Source organism: Amblyomma americanum, chromosome 1 (assembly GCF_052857255.1).
Source record: "Amblyomma americanum isolate KBUSLIRL-KWMA chromosome 1, ASM5285725v1, whole genome shotgun sequence".
Lineage (NCBI taxonomy): Eukaryota > Metazoa > Arthropoda > Arachnida > Ixodida > Ixodidae > Amblyomma > Amblyomma americanum.
The window spans coordinates 259186987-259203997 of record NC_135497.1 but is presented as its reverse complement, the minus strand read 5'-3'; the positions used below and the strand labels follow the sequence as shown (position 1 = coordinate 259203997).

The window sequence follows — 17011 nt, the reverse complement described above, 5'->3', positions numbered from 1 at the left end:
GCTTAGCACGCTGAGGCTCCCCCCCCCCCCCCCCCCCTCAACCTTTGTTCACTTTGCAAGAATGATGATAAACGAATTGGCAGCGATAAACACTTGGAGCTAAGGCACTGACCGTCGATATAAAGTGTGTACAGTCACTGTTTAGAGTATAGGCGCAGGTCGTTGTGACCCTTGCTTTCCAACGGCCGGCTAGGATTTCTACAGCGATATAAGCGAGTAATCTTGAAAACTGACGCTACACTGTGGACGTGTAGTCTAGAACTTAATTCAGATCAGAAATCTCTAGTACGCGTATATGTAACGGCTGCGGCTTGTTTTCACTTTTCGCCAAGAAATGCTACTTTTTGTACTCAGTAACATTTGAGCGCTGGCGAGCCTTTGTTCTTACGTGGCAATAAAAATAAAGATGCATCGGCGTTACCTACAATTCAAAGGGTTTCTCTGGTTCGTGCATTAATTACTACCAGTGGTAAGGAAAACTAAAAACCTAGTAGTAAATTAATCGAAATGAAAGAAGCAACATAAAACCACATCTTGGCATATCGCACGAGGCTAGTGCGACGTGCTGTGACAGAAACGATTGTTTTGTTTACCCAATAGGAGCTGTGAGCGTCCTGTGTACGCGAAATCAACCATATAAAAGCTGTACGAGGTATGTCCGCGATGTTCGCTGGCTACTTCATTCATGTACCAACCAAAGGATGAATCCGGGTGAAGTTAATGCAAATATTGTGGATTATTTGCTGAATGGTTCTAGATTCAATGTTCATTTGTTGCTTCGTTACTTTACTAACGGTGGCTTCCTCCATTTTTTTTGGTGGTCTAAATGAGCGATTCAGAGCATCAGCGTAAAATCACTTACGGAGTCCAGTTATGTGTTAAAAACTGCGTCTTGTAATTCATATATAAAGAGGACTTCTAAGCACAATGGAAGAAAATTTTAGAAACTATGGATGCCAATTGGTAACATATCAACTTTCATCACTCGTTAATAGGTTAACTGATGAAAATATTTATATAAAGAACATTAGCCACTCGAACCTCATGTACTTTCTCCATGGAATCTCCCTTTTCCAGTCCTTCGTTATTATGCACCCATAAACCTGTTCATGTAGAGCAACTGTCTGTAAGTGTGCTTTCTTTATTTGTTTATCTTTACTTATACATAATGGTGTTTTTGTCTTTTGTTGATATTAATTTTATGCCTTTATTGTTGAGTTTTTTTTTTCCACTACAAATGAAATGCGAAAGTGTTCTGGGAATGTATATGCCAAAACTGATGGAGCTGTTGGCGCATGCGACTTCTTACTGTACAGGTGGTGGGAACCTTGTCAAGCGGTAATCGCTTTTATTCTACTCTTCCCACCTTCATCTTTATTTAATGGCAATAGAAATAAATCATATTGTATATCGTATAAAGGTTATAGTTATAAAGAATGTTTAAACCGTAGAAAAGTGAGGCGATTGGAAACGACTCCTGCCATATCATCAAGTAGCTCAAGAGGTTTACTCTCTGACAACTCTGTATCGTGACTTCTCAGTGACGTTCTTGAAAGGCCTCGCTTGAGCGAATTTTTTTTTTAACCCTATTATCGCCGACGGTCCAAACTAGAAGCGAATTCAAACCAGTCCAGAGCTTTTGCGACAGACTACGTCCGAAGATATTCAACAAAATCATTTCTGGGTGTAAGGCACCTTTTGAGTGCAGTATGGTAGCAAGCGTAGGTCATCGCAGTTGTAAGAAAACTTCACCGCGACCATTTCTAGGAAGCGCCTTGCCAATTCAGGAGAGTGGCGAAATCCTTTTACTGCCCGATACAACTCAAGAACAAAGTGGTGAATGCACCTCAAAGGAGGCCCTCTATTCAATGGAGTTGGCCGGCTTTCATGACATCGAGGTGAATCCGTGGTTAATCCTCAGTCTCACTCGGTTAATCCGAGGTTAATCCCCTCTCACGCTAGCGTCGGTTAACGCCTCATTTGAATGCGTGTGCCGCTTCGCCCCTGAGTTGTCTCCGAATACAGGTGTTTTTTTTTTTTCGTCCTGGAAATTCTTTCCAAAATAATATTCTCCACAGTGAAAATCAGTCAAATTACGGGGTGTCAGCTGGCTATGTTGAAACGCGCTAGTGAACAAAGGAGAAGCAAGCACCAAATTCTTGGACAAAAGCGCCTTGTATGTTCGGTGATAAAACGGCACCCGCTCAGAATTTCGCTGCTGATAAGAGAGTTTCCTATAAAATTTAATACAAGTTGTTCTCTTAACATCACATTCATTGAACTCAGCTATATCAGACTCATTGCTGTCCCCACAACTGAACCCACTTTAAGAGGTCACCGTTTTGTATTTATTACCGCCATTGAAGAAAATTCCGTAGCAGCGCAGTATTGCGCACGATTTCATGGTAGAATTGTTCCATTCCGCTCATAGCCGCAGGTGCGAACTTCTAAATGCCGACGGGGAGTATCAACATCGGCGTAAGTGCGTGCATGTCATGCTTCCAACATTCTAGGATTTTTTTTTACAGATCACATATCTGCTTTGGCCATGTCAGCAGAACTTTGAATGCAGAAAATTGTCCCCGTGTGCGTATAATTTCTTATCAATATTTATATTGAGTAGCAAGTGCAGTAGCAAGTAAAATTGCTACTGAACTTGATAGGTGTTAGTTTTTAAGAATTAAATTGTAGGCTTTGGTACGTAAACTTTTCGGCACGTATGTTTCTTATGAGCCTTTATATAGGCTCTTGCAGGGAAGAAATACACTATCCAATGGGAATCGGTGGAATTGATGTTTTTATAGTCAAGCAGAAGAGACTGCCATGAGGGCGTACGATAATTTACGAACGAGGATAACAGTTTGCGGACCTGTATTCTCACGAAACATATTGACTAGCGCAAACACAGACAGGGACCAAAGTAAGAGTAAGAGACAGGACACACGCTAGCGTGTGTCCTGTCTCTTACTCTTGCTTTGGTCCCTGTCTGTGTTTGCGCTAGTCAATATGTTTCACTGCTACAACCAACTAGCCCAAATGAAATCCTTAGCTGTATTCTCGCATTGGTATGAAACGCGAACAGCTCCGTATGGCTAAAAATGCTATATTTCCTCTTCATTTTAATTTATGGCAAGAGACTAGTCAGCTTCATATTTATAGAACAAGTGTAGCGCCTTATGTATGCTCACCAACTGGTTGTACATAGATGTCACGCCCCAGACTTCATTAATTATGCACGAAAAGCGTATGCGTGACATTCAGTCCAGATAATGCACCTCTTCTATCAGCTTTATGTTTTGTGCCATTCCATCCCGATAAGTTTGAATGTGGAATTGACAGGTGCTTTTCTTTTTAGCACTTCACCTATGCTTTTGCAGGTATAGGATGCTCTATATATGCCACGTATGAACATTCGCATGAATCGAAGAAGGCCTCATACACTATCCTTCAAAGTACACATGTCAATGTATGTGGTCGTTTTCTAAATTGTTACGAACATTGTATTGTATTCTTTCTTTTTACGTGCTCTATCAATGGGTTAAGGCACTGCGAAATTTCTTATTGATTTCATTAAACCTCACGGCTTGATGAATTCGTGCTGGTTACTACCCATAGCCCAACTGCGCGAAATGAATGAAGACGCAAGACAAGAAGCACGACACAGCGAGCTGTCCCATTAGCGTTAGCATTGGTAGGGATTTTGCCTGGGATTGTGCAAAGGTTATGACATTTCCGAGCAGAGCTTGCGCCTACCTACATTTCGTCCGCATTCCGTTCGCCGATGCCTCTTTTGCTTTCGGATGAGTTCGCTGTCCCCCTCCGACCCGTTAATCAGCTTCCGTCACCTCTGTTTCCGATAATAGTTGCGACGGCTATTCTGTCCCTCGTTGTTGGGCCCCGAAAGACATTGCATCAATGGGACACAAGTTTTGTGCATGGTGTGTTCTTTTGCCACTTCGCATAGACGAGGGGATCCGTGGGTCTATTCGCACGCTGTAATTGATCCCGGAAGGAAAAAAGAAAGCACCTACAGAAAGCGCTAGCATCAGCTTTCATCTTGCATTCTACCTTCAAGAAAGGCGCGATGGCTGAAAGCCTAGTTGTTTTGAAATTCACTAACTTTCCGCTTTTTCGTAGGATGTCTCGCTGTACGTACACGATTACCAGTGGTTTATCCTTTTCAATGCAACTAAGACGTGCCTACCGCAGAGTGTGCGCAATCGCCCAGGAGAATCATTGCTGAGCTAGGAGGCAAACTGACCTATGATCAGCTTCGTGCGCCAGCTGTGGTGGTAAATTATTCAAATCTATCATAACAAGTGTGTGCTAGAACCCATTAGTGATTAATTGCACGGGATCAGGCGGGCGGGCTGGAGATAATGACACAAGGTAACGTGAGTTTCCGCAGGCTCTGTCAGGTCGGAATAATTTGAATAGAAAAAACACTACAAGCATTCTTCGCTGAGGCAAAATCAAACAGTTCAGTACAGATATCAAGGACCATTTCTTCTCATGTCTGATGAGCGAGGTAGCATATTTATTGATGTAGACCGCGTCAAACTTGTTTTCATTCGTCACCGGTGAAAAATGCCGCGTTTCACCTTCTTCTCACGGCATCACGCATGAAGCATTCGTCGGTCGAAGCAGTACGTCCTTGCCGTGCGAGCTGACGATGCGCGGCAAGTGTCCGCCGGTAGGCTCACAATGTGGCAGGCTGAATGAAGGGTGTGAAGCCAGAGCCGATCCGCAATGTAAGCGTGTCGCGCTACGGTGTTGTCAGAAAGGCAAACTGTGAAAAAAGGGTAACTTTCAAATCCTGAGCAATAACTGTGCATGCGGTCGTGGGCAGAGGTTTTCAGTTTTTCATGGGTTCCATTAAATACATAGCCAAGTACGCAAAGGCAGAGAACGCACAAAGAGCGCAGGCACCGACACGTTGCACACACGTAGACGCAGATGCTGCTGTGAAGCGAAACCTGTGATGTCACGCATGGCGAGTTTGTGATGAAACGAAAGTTTGATCGTGAATATAATAATAATTGGTTTTTGGGGAAAGGAAATGGCGCAGTATTTTTCTCATATATCGTTGGACACCTGAACCGCGCCGTAAGGGAAGGGACAAGGGAGGGAGTGAAAGAAGAAAGGAAGAAGGAGGTGCCGTAGTGGAGGGCTCCGGAATAATTTCGACCACCTGGGGATCTTTAACGTGCACTGACATCGCACAGCACACGGGCGCCTTAACGTTTTTCCTCCATAAAAACGCAGCCGCCACGGTCGGGTTCGAGCCCGGGAACTCCGGATCAGTAGTGGAGCGCCCTAACCGCTGCGCCACCGCGGCGGGTAAGATCCTGAAGTCGAAAAACTAGGTTTCGAGAATCGAATGCCTTTAGCCCTAATTATCGGCGTATTTCTTCAAAGTTTGCATCAAAACTAGGGTCTGACTCAGTTTCGATCCCAGTTTCAGGCTGAGGTTTCAAGCTGTTGTCGACGAGACTGCTGCTTGGGCACCACTTGTCAAAATGGCCAGTCCGCTCCGGTTACTTAGTCAACTAATCGAAGGCTGCCGAGACATTTCCTCCGACGTTTGCTAATCAAAATGTTTTCATAATTAACAGCTCTGCAAATGCCAGTATTTTGTTCAAAAACACTCGGAGAGTGACTAATTCTGGGCGGCGCCTGCCTTCAAGCGAGCCGGCGGTGGTATCAGCGAAGTAAACACCACAGAGCTGGTGCCTAGCGCAAACTTCTGCTCAACAGTGGTTTCTACATAGGGCGCAGACGCCACAGGGAGAGAAAGCACTATACGTCCTTCGGGTCTTTCTAAGCACCTCTAATCTGTCTATGAAAGGATCTGTCGTCCTGAGGAGACGTGCAAATTTTTCTGATGAAGACAGCAAAAAAAAAAAAGAAGACGGAAGGCAGAAGTGAAGGCAACACAACGCACGCGAGGCAACACGGCGCCCCTTTTTGAATTTCGTCGTTCTTGCGCTGTTTCCACGATAACTTTACCCAAGCACCAACTCGCCCAACTCGGCATTCTGTCTCGGTAATTATTTTCGGCGTGCAGTTTCAACTCTCACAACATCGAGCATGTTCCTGCGGCATACCAACTGCGAAAAAGGCCTACTCGTGCTTCGTTCGCAATTAAGAGAGTGCGCTTGATTGCGATCTACGGCGTTCGCGTCTCGAAAGGTCGAAGCGCAGGCAAACACTCATTTCGAGCACTAAATTTCTTGGCGCAAAAAGATGTCTGACGCGGCGGTTAGCGTTGCTTTGAGTATAAGGGTTGAACCTCATGCAATAAATGGCGCCCTGTAATACTTTTTCCTTTTTGTGCAGGTGGACCGCTCGTCTCTTGGGAAGGAGTGGCTGCGAGTGTGTCAGTGGCATTCGTTTAAGTAAGTAATTAGCGCTCACGTTTGCTCACCGTTCGCGCCTTTTAAGCGGTTTGCTCGACCTGAAGGCAATGAAGTAAAGTTCGCTCTGCTTTGTAAAGTTTCAGCCGTAACATTCCGGGGCCTAGTGATTTTATCGTCGTGCGTTGGCTACGTTCGACAGGCTGTGGTTAATTAACAAACTTCGGAAGTGTGCTTCAAAAGTGACCTAACTCGCTTTTACTTTAAGATAGGCACTAGACTCCAGCGTATGAGAGCAGGCATTAGCGTCCTGTAGTGGGAGAGGAGAGGGGCCTTCTGTTTAGCAATTCAAGATTCCATAACAAGAAAAAAATTACTTTTCTTAATAACGTATAGAGAATGTTAAAACAGATTAAGACAAGTCTTCAAACAAAATCGCCCATGTGCTTTAAAAACGCCAGCATAGAGGATATGTGGGCTTATTGGGGAGGCATCTGAATGAAATCGATGTCGCAAGCCACACTTTAGCTCGAAGAGAGCTTAAGGATTCGATAGAAGCGATATAAAAAAAAGAAATAATGCCGAAGTGTGCGGATAGTCCGCAGGCAGACTGGAGTTCGTGTCTCTCCGAGACCTCTCAGTCTTGCGCCGCGAAGGGCGTGAACCTGGCGTAGGCGGTGCAAGGATGTACATATTTCGTGCGCCAGCACCCCGCGGTAGTGTAGCTGCGAGGAATTTCGCAAGATCTCTTCGAGCCGAGCCTCTGCGGTGATCAAACCCGGCTGTGCAAAGCATGAAACGTTACTCACTGCCTACGCAGCTGCGCTGGTTGAGCGTAGGCGGTGTTGCGAAGTGTGCGCACGTGCTTGCAGGGAACAAAGGACGATTCAGTGAGGGAAAGGTTTTTGTGCCTCCTCCGGCTCTTTTGTTCGCTTCAAATTAGTTCGGCATGGCGCAGCGCGGTAAAGAATATGCGCCCCGATGATTACGGTGTTGCGGATTGCGTGGGCATGCGTGCCTTATACCTTTGTTGGCCGGTTGTGCGCGATTGCAATGCACTTAAATCAAAGCGGGCGGCATGCACCCGAAAATTACGGGCATCTTTAAGATACTGCAGTCTTGGCATTTTGTCACAAGATGCTTTGCTGTGGCCCGCGGACGACGGGCAGCCGTCAGTTTTGCCTAAAGCAGGCGAGTAGTGTCTTGTGGAATAACGTTCGACGCTCCTTGGGTCACCATTCGGCGCACCGTAGTGTTCATGATTGAGCGCCTCATAACCAGCGCTGTTTTTGACTGGAATGCATTACACTGTTGATAGGCGTGCGCTGCAGCGTGTCGGAAGCTGAAATTAGCGCAGTGTTCTGTAACGTCCGCAATAGTAATGCGCCCGGTCGCTAGTTTAGGGCGAGCTTTAAGAAAACCTTACCCCGAGGTCAAGCCATTTCTCTGTTTCGGCCTTGAGATCCTCCGTTTTTCCTTCGCCGCTTTTTCTCTCAATCCTTTGGTTTGGTTTGGTTTGGTTTATATGGGTTTGGTTTATATCGGTTTAACGTCCCAAAACGACTCAGGCTATGAGGGACGCCGTAGTGAAGGGCTCCGGAAATTTCGACCACCTGGGGTTCTTTAACGTGCACTGAGATCGCACAGTACACGGGCCTCTAGAATTTCGCCTCTCAATCCTTTAATCTTCGTGTTGTTAGCACTCGGTGCAACCTCCAGCACACTTACGTTCCTTTTTTTGTTTTCACACACACGTGCTCACGCACGCAGAGACAGGCAGACAGGACCACAATATCCACAAAGCATGTGCCGCGTTGCTGCGTTTGCTTTCATGCGTGTGCGTGCGTGTCTACGTGCGTGCGTGCCTTATATGTTAGTTCAATAACTTGACTTAAAGTGCTTTTGTTGAGTGTAAATTTAACGAACAGAGTTTGCGAAGCATCCGCTCAAGGAGATGACACATTGGGGGCTGTTGCATTTGGCGTACATCTCACTTGAATTCAGTTAATATGGCCGCACGTAAGAGTATGCCTCAATCGCTTCTTGCGTCCCACCACACTTTCTCCGTGATTTCTGCCTACCGTGCACTGGCTCTAGAAATACCCTCCCGCCTTTCAATGGCTCTCATCCCGCATCGACAGCGTCCATCACAGCGGCGGTACGCATCTGGCGTTAACGCCTCGAGACGTGTCCACCAGCATAATGGTTATTCATTAAAGCGCTGTTTTAACGCCAGCATCTACGAAGCTTGACGGAAAGAGGGAAAAATAGGGGCGTATTAAAGCAGGTGACAGCATTCATCATCGGAATGGAAATGATGCGTCAGCGTCACTTCTTTGCGCAGCGACGCTTTTTTGCATTAGCGGCCGTGCCGAATGGCGGCTCTGCCGCGGGTGATAACTCGTACGGTATGATAAGCTTGAAAACTTGGAGTGAAGGAATGCGCCGAAATAGTGTAGTAAGTTTCAAACCATGCAATGAAGAACCGAATTTTTTTCTCGTACCTCGCAGCGCTTTTAATGTCAGTTGGATACGCACTGATGCGGTGCTTACTAAGTAAGTGTTCTGTAGCAGTCTGTAACTGTGGAGAATTTGTTTGGGTCACCTATTCCAAGGCAGGCGATGACAACCAATCTAGGAAGAGACACTAAGTGTCTGCGCAGCTTGTTGTCACGCAAGGTGAAACAAGAACAAACTAACTATTGGAGTCTGCCCTTTGAATAAGAGCTGCCTGTAGCCAATGCACTAGACGCGAGGTCTTTTTCGCACAAATTGTGACGATGATTAAGATTCTTCATGCGGCGCTGCAACTTCTTGTGTCGCGCAGCGATTTTTATGACAGCCAACCGAGTGCATGTCTAGAGTGAGAGTTGTTTTGTTGCTTCATAGGAGGATGGAGGGGCTCGCGACTATCAGGACAGATGTCTGTCGCCACAGCTAAGCGTGGACGAACAAAATGGAGTAGGTTTCAGTGGACGAAAGGCAGTGCAGAAGTAGTACAGAGCAATCAGAACAGTCTTGTGGTCTTCTGTCAGCACTTTCGGTTGGGCCGAATGAAGCTCAGTCGATTACGTGGGTTCTCATATCGTCCGCATGCCAATCACAATGCAGTATCTATATTGAATTCAATTGAAATGAATCGAATATATTTTCTCCAAAATAATCTGAAGGATTTTCAGGCAGAAAGCTCCTTTTGCAGCTTGACTGGGCCCGGAAAACCGCTAGATAGCGGTGGCTTCGACATATCAGGTGATTAAAATAAACATAAGAAAGATACAAAAAAGGAGAACAAAAGTACACAGCATAAAATATAAATAATGAATGTACTTAATACATACAATTGTAGGGTTAAAACTATACTTTCTAGGCTCGCCTGTTGCAAAATTATACGTAATCAAGAAATACACATGTAATAAAATCACAAAGCTATACTTAATGTTCGCTAATACATATTTTGAACTTACGTACATTCATAAAAAGCAGAATATAGACATTAAGTTGCATGAAATATTCAAAATTTTAGAGAAATGCACAAAATTGTCTCTATAGGTCGCAGTCCACCTAGAGAATCAGAAGTACGGCGATGGCAACGAGGCAGCACGGAACTTCTACAGGTGGGAGTGCCAACGCTGCAGGAGATCCGTTGCTACGACGACATCTTGCCATGCCGGAAGCTCTGACGCAATCGTATGGTGCCTGTGTAGCGAAGCTGACTCCTGTTTGCGCGTGGCCTGCCACCTTTGAGCACGATCGAGTGTCACTAGTTTAGTCACAGGTTCAGTTTAAACTGCTAAATTCGGGCTATAATATTGACTTTTAACGAGTGTATCAACAGCCGTGGTGTGTTCGTCATTATTGGATAACCTTGCGGACCTGCAGGCAACAATTGAAATTTTTTACTGGCACGTGCAGTCTTTGCTTAAAGGGGCCCTGAAACACCTTCTGAGCAGAGGGCATTAACTCGCCCATTCAGTATACATTGTGGTGTTAAGAACCCCTGAGCCAAATAATACACTTCTACACACAGCAGAGAACCCACAGTCGCGCGCTAAGTTGGCGAGCAATTTCCACCGACTTTTTCATATTCGCACCCTCCTCCGTTTTTAACTCCTGCTTGCTTATGTCGGTTAAGAGATGTCTATTAGATTCTTTCAGATGTCACACAGCTACCATGGCCGCGGCCAGTCAGCCTCGTCGATCCGACCGATCAGGAAGTAGCTCCGCCCCCCCCCCCCCCCCCCCCCCCCCCCGGAATTTTCACGCGCGTTGGCAGTCGGCAGTGAGGCCGAGTGGGTTTGTCCGGCGGAGGATCGCTGAACTTTCAGCGCGAAAAGTGACGGGAGGAGAGGGAAAGGCGCCAAGAGGATGAAATTACAATTTTTGCTACACATAACTGCCCTTCTAACAAACACAAAAAAATCCTTGCTGGGGGATATTCGTGCACCGGCGTCCTTTAACAATCCCAGGCATGCCGCAACTTTATTGAGAGCCCCTTACAGAGTTTTAAGGAGTGGGCTGAGACATATATTTATATTTAGTGGGCTTGTTCCCACTGGGCCGTCGGACAACACAGATTTACGTTTAATGTCTCGTTAATAGATAGCAAAGCAATTACTGCGCTTTAAAACGAAAGTGATATCCAGAGCTCCCATTGTCCGTAATATGCAAACTGCCAGTGGCGATTGAATGTCACCAGAGCGCAGTTGACGACTTGCGTGCAGCAACGATGGCGACCCAGTAGGGTGGCGGCTCCTGGCGGCATACCATTCTACTAACACCGGCGGTGGTTGATCATTGCCTCCGACCCCAAATAGACGAACACCAAAATGCACAGTGGAATCAATAGCCGGGTGCGTTTCTTCCGCGTTTGCGCAAGCATAGAACGTAAGGGATGCGCCCTTCTCAAGGAGCGAATGCTGTCAGCACTGAGAATCCATGCAGCCCTCGGTCATCAATTCCCTCTAAATGAAGGACAAGGACAGAGGGCAGACGAGTATGTTCACTTCAGCATGAGAACATTTATAGCGTTACGTCTGTGAAGTAAAAATTAACGCATGGAAGCCTGCAGCTAAGATTAAGCGGTTGTTTCGATACTTCTCTGGTGCAGAGCTAAGGAAGGGCAACTGGACTTCGGAAGTATACGCTTTCTTTTTTCAATTTGCTGGCCCTGTGGTCAAGAATGCATTCAAGAATTCGACATCAATGAACTAATTGAGGCTAGATATACCGCTTGGTCATGTCAGATCACGGGGTACAGCGAACAGGATGCAAGCGATGGTAAACGGCTGACACTTGTATGTTTACTCATCCAGAAGAACTGCCCCCCCCCCCCCCCGAAAAAAAAGCGAAAGAGAGGGCTTTCCGGCTCTATGCTTCGTTAACAAAACGTAAGAGTACCATATTTTCAGTTTCTTTCTCTCTCTCTTTTTCTTTCAGGGCTAGTCAGAAATGACAGTTCTCGAGTAGCGGAAATACACAAAACAAAAGCTGCCTCCCTCGTTATCATTGTGGATTGACTACTCCTCTTTTCTCTTTCCCGCAAAGGGGAATACAAGCGCGGGCTTTTATGCGAAAGATCGGGGCACGGGGGGGGACATGCTTTGCATACGCAAGCTGGCTGGCAAATGCGAAGCGAATGCAGACCTCCTCCTAGCGCGGTGCTTCGAGGCCTCGGAATAGCGCTTTTTGCTCGTCCCATTGAACAAGATGGCAAGTTCAAAAAGCACCCCACGTACGCGCAAGTAGGATCGTTTATTTCTGACTTCGCTCTTCCGACCTCGCTCTTCGAGCTCCACAAAGGCGAAGCGCCTAAAGTTGCAAAAAAAAAAGCAACGTGTAGATCAGAGCCGATTCTGCGCACGCTCCGCTCATTGAAGAGTGATTCGAGAACTTTCCATTAAAAAGAAGGAAAAAGTGCGCGGCAGAAGGCGTCCACGCCCGCGCGCGACCCTTGGCGACCGAGCCTGTTTCTTCTCGCGCAACTGCGGCCGGAGCCTCAAAAGCGGAACGACTCTGGGCGAACAGGGCTTGAAAGAGAACAAGCGCATAGCGTAGAAAAACTGGGAAACGGGAGAGGATGTCGGGGAAGGGGACTCCCATCGGAGATGGGAAGATTCCGTCCGGGAGAGCGGGAACAGCGGCGTCTTGCGCTTCTTTTTCTCGGGGTCCTGCGCGGGTCGCTCCCGCCGCGAGGTCCTCGGAGGGGAAGCGGAGGCAGCGAAGGGGTGCTGCTGGAGGGCAGTATTGAAACGTAGGCGAGACAGGCGCGCCAGAGAGGGAGGAGATAACGCAGATGAAGGCGTGCTGCCAAACGCGACGTCTTGCAACGACGCTGTTGCCGCAGCGACCAGAGCGACTGCGAAGAGCCGGGCCGCCGCCACTTGGGGTCGGCGGCGCCAGAGTTTGTGAGTTCTTTGGCTTCGAGCATGGCTCCGTGTCTTGACGTCGCGGCCCCGGAAAATGTCGTTATGTCGCTATCGAAACAGTATGCGAGAGCGCGCGCACACATGCTGAGCACAGCTTTCTTTGTGGATTCGTCGTCCGTCTTGCGGACGACGAATGTGACGCTGTCCCTTTTTGGCGAATGGCTCTTTTTCTCCCCTCCAGCCTCCTACGCTCTGTGGTCGGGAGCGCATATTTTCTTTGTCGCTTTCGTTTTGACAGCGAGTCATTTCGCCCTCTTCGTGCTGTATGCGTTTCATTCGGATCATTTTGGCGCGCTTCAAGAACTGGCAAATCCGGCTCGTATGCGAGGATGGAAGGAAGCAGACGAAGTTTGCGCGCGCGATACACAAAACGCGATACACAGCGCGCGGCCAAGCTTTGTGGTCGCCTCGCGGCATTTCCGTTTCGGGTCGGGAATGCTGTGTTTCGTGCAGCGCGATTCCCTGAAAGACGCGCCAGTCGTTGGGCCTCTGTTTGTGCGCGACGACTGCGTTCCGGTGATGACTTGCATCGCGCGCGTCAGCAGCTCGCTGTGGTGTGTCGTCAGACGTCCATGCCGGCGAAAGAAGCCGCGCGCTGCACCCCCCCCCCCCCCCCCCCCCCGCCTTCTCATTGTTCGTGGAGAAATAGACACGGAGAATAAGAATAGCGGTTGCGCTCCGCTCGCACAGACGAACGTAAATAGCCTGGCGGCCCATTCAGCGGCCTCCCGCCCTTCCTTGCTTCCTTCTCGATGGAAGTCAAAGGCGGCGCAGCGACCATTCAAGAGTTCACGTCGCTCTTGACTTCAAAAGAAAGCACCGACTTCGTGGAAGCCTGGAAACAAAACAACACGCAAAGAGACGCCCTCTAGAAACAGCGCATGCGAAACGGCAGGCAGTCGAAGTGTTCCGTAAAGTAAGCGCACACTCTGCACAAAAAAGTGCCGAAGAAAGAAAAAAAAACACAGCAGTCGAATTCTGTTCGAGAAAATAAGTGCGGAAGCACGGCCTCATCACCGCTTCGATATTTTTTTTTTACTTCTCCTGCATTTTTAAAACGCACTCGGGGTCGCCCTGCTTAAGTTGTTTTTTCTTACAAATGATCTGCGTGGAAAGGTAGCTGTTCGTGGCGTTGTCGATTGCCGATTTGTCACCGCGGTGGCACTCCGCATTTCCAGGAGCACTTCGTTCGGTTTTTCTTTTTTCTTGAATTTGGCTCTAATCCGCCGACTTGTTTGTCTCCGTCTTGAAGGAAACAAGGTCGCCTACTTTTCAGGGCACTTCCTTCGGCGCCTGGTAGCCGGCAACGGCGCACTAGCCGCTGCACTTTTGTTGCCGCGACGAGGAGCTTCCGTCCCTCCGGCATCCGACGTCGCTTGAGCGGCGTCCTGACGAACATGTTATATCCAGCTTTCTTATCAGGCCTATTCTGCTTGCTTCTTGCTGCTCGCCCTCTTGAGATCTGCCTCAAAGGAGAGCTGAAGCTAAAAGAGAGAAAACAGAATATGAAGAAGAGAAAAGACGAAGTATGTTGATATTTATAGGCTGCAATGCTCCTGTTTAAAAACTTGCAAGCTAGGCCGGTTTCAGGGGCCGTCTTAGTTGCTGCTGTCGGCAGAAAAAAAAACACAGTAGTGTTGCCATTTAAATTAAAGAAAGAAACAACTCTTATTTGTGCACTGAACCTTGCAGTACTAAAAGGGACACAGATCTCCAGCTTTAAGCTCTACCCTTTCATCGAAGCACGCTTCTGAATCGAGAGTACATCCATGGGATATTCGGAGGAGGCCAGATCGGTCGAGATGGCTTACGTGCGCGAAAGAAAGCATTTCTGAAGCTCCGTATTGATACGCCGCCTTTCCTGGCCCATGTATATACAACTTTTGTCAAGAGTATTGAGCTGAAGGAGTTTGCTTCTAGGCATTTCTGTGTGGCTCGGTACACATCGCCACCGTTAAGAATCTCTCGAAGGAGAGAAGCTCTATGCATTCACCACTCCGAAAGCTAGAGGTTCCTTGGACTATTTGCTTCTGAGAAAGGCTTTAAAACTTCCTACATGCAAGAGGCATGTCTTAGACGAACACCGGCTTTGATCCGCACCACTCTCATTAACCACGTTTACGCACAAACACTAAACCGCTAGGAGTGCGCCCGTGAAATGTATTAAGCGTGTGCCAATAAACATTTTGTTCGACCATGAATGCGTTAGCAGTCTGTCTACTACATGTCACAGTGCTGGAGAAATAATTGGGGTATTTTTTCAATCAATCAAAGTGCGTTTATTTCGCAACTTTACAAGGCGAGAAAGGTGGCCGGACAAACGGCTGCTGCAGTGCAGCTTGACTGGGCTGAAGCCAGAAGCGAAGATACATTAAAAATTAGTAATAATAAGCACACTAAAAAAAAACAGGAATACGTACATCAGCAATCTAACGCGCCACTATAAGGACTTATTAATATACAGGAATAAAGAGTCACATAAAATAATGTATGTGATAATAGGAGGGCATGTACTACCTATGAGGCACACTAGTTCATCAGGAACAAAAACCACTCGCAGCAAACGATCTACCAGGCGACAGTCATTCTCGCAAGGAAAACTTAGCTCATAATGAAGTACATTGAGGCTGTTAAAGTAGAGTATATAAAGCACACATATCAAAAACGCAATATCTTAGAGAAAAGGCGGTAGGGTGACAGGCATACAGCACAGAATACAAATATAGAAATCCTATATTATAAGTGCATTATATAGTATACAAATCTTCCTATAGAAGTCTTAGAAAGTATAGACTCACAATAGCTAGCAAATGTGCGAAAAAATTTAAGTGAGATTAAGAGGAAACAACCAACTTAGAAATATGGATAGGTTATCCCTGGGAAACACTGACAAGGTTTTTTTCTAACCGGTGGTGGTAGTGGTAACAACCAGAAAAGTGGTCGCGTCCGCTAGAAAACCGCCAGTTGAACTCTTGAAATATATCTGCATTCATATCGCCCGCTAAATTTTACCAAGTTAAAGTCATTTTTATTATGTACTTGTGTTTTCGGATCTCCGGTACAACAGAGTGAGAATATCAGGCCTGCGTCACTTGACAAGGCGTCTGCCAAGTCTCGCCAGGGCGGCCGATATCTCAAGCTGGATCGCGCGTTGCATACTGTAGCCTTCGTCAAAGCTTTCATGTTCAGCAATTTTTCCTGGCCAGACGTGATCCACCGGTGGTGCAGGTTTTGTCATCGATGCATCAGTGTACCTTGCACGAGTGGACGTCACTAGCTTAGCGTTTTAGGCAATGAAAATCGCATACCAAGCGACCGAAGCGATTTGGCGCAGGCCTATAGAATGTGTTTCACCTATAACTTTACACTATTTTTAAAAATATGATTTTTGATTTAGAATAGGGCTTTTTTTCGGCATAGCATTGTCGGCGGTGGAGTACACCAGAATATCGCTGAGATGCGCTAATTAGCATGCTGGTTAGATAATATTGAATAATAATTAATAATAATTGGTTTTGGGGGGAAAGTAAATTGGCGCAGTATCTGTCTCATATTTTGTTGGACACCTGAACCGCACCTTAAGGGAAAGGATAAACGAGAGAGTGAAAGAAGAAAGAAAGAGGGAGGTGCCGTAGTGGAGGGCTCCGGAATAATTTCGACCACCCGGGGATCTTTAAGGGCACTGACATCGCACAGCACACGGGCGCCTTAGCGTTTTTCCTCCATAAAAACGCAGCCGCCGCGGTCAGGTTCGAACCCGGGAGCTCCGGATCAGTAGTCGAGCGCCCTAACCACTGAGCCACCGCGGCGGGGCAGATAAATATTGAATAGTTAACTTTTTAACTTTACCGTTAGGCTCCTTACCCGCCGCGGTGGCTCAGTGGTTAGGGCGCTCGGCTACTGATCCGGAGTACCCGTGCTCGAACCCGACCGCGGCGGCCGCGTTTCAATGGAGGCGAAACGCTTAGACGCCCGTGTGCTGTGCGATGTCAGTGCACGTTAAAGATCTCCAGGTGGTCGAAATTATTCCTGAGCCCTCCACTACGGCACCTCTTTCTTCCTTTCTTCTCTTAGTCCCTCCTTTATCCTTTCCTTACGTCGCGGCTCAGGTGTCCGCCGATATGTGAGACAGACACTGCGCCATTTCCTATCCCCAAAAACCAATTTTCAATTTGTTTTTATGCTCCTTAATTAGTGTGGTGCCTGTAACCCACTCTAATTAATATCCAT

General features: G+C 47.1%; 1 protein-coding gene across 4 annotated transcripts in view; it reads left to right on the top strand.

Annotated features, from left to right (window-relative positions):
- LOC144114996 (GTPase-activating Rap/Ran-GAP domain-like protein 3) overlaps positions 1-17011 on the top strand; it is an 811635-nt gene that overhangs the window by 23631 nt on the left and 770993 nt on the right. For all 4 annotated transcript variants that reach the window (XM_077649106.1, XM_077649105.1, XM_077649104.1 and 1 more), the window contains exon 2: positions 6340-6398. The gene's annotated coding sequence lies outside the window, so the exon portion shown is untranslated. The remainder of the gene's footprint in view (positions 1-6339; positions 6399-17011) is intronic.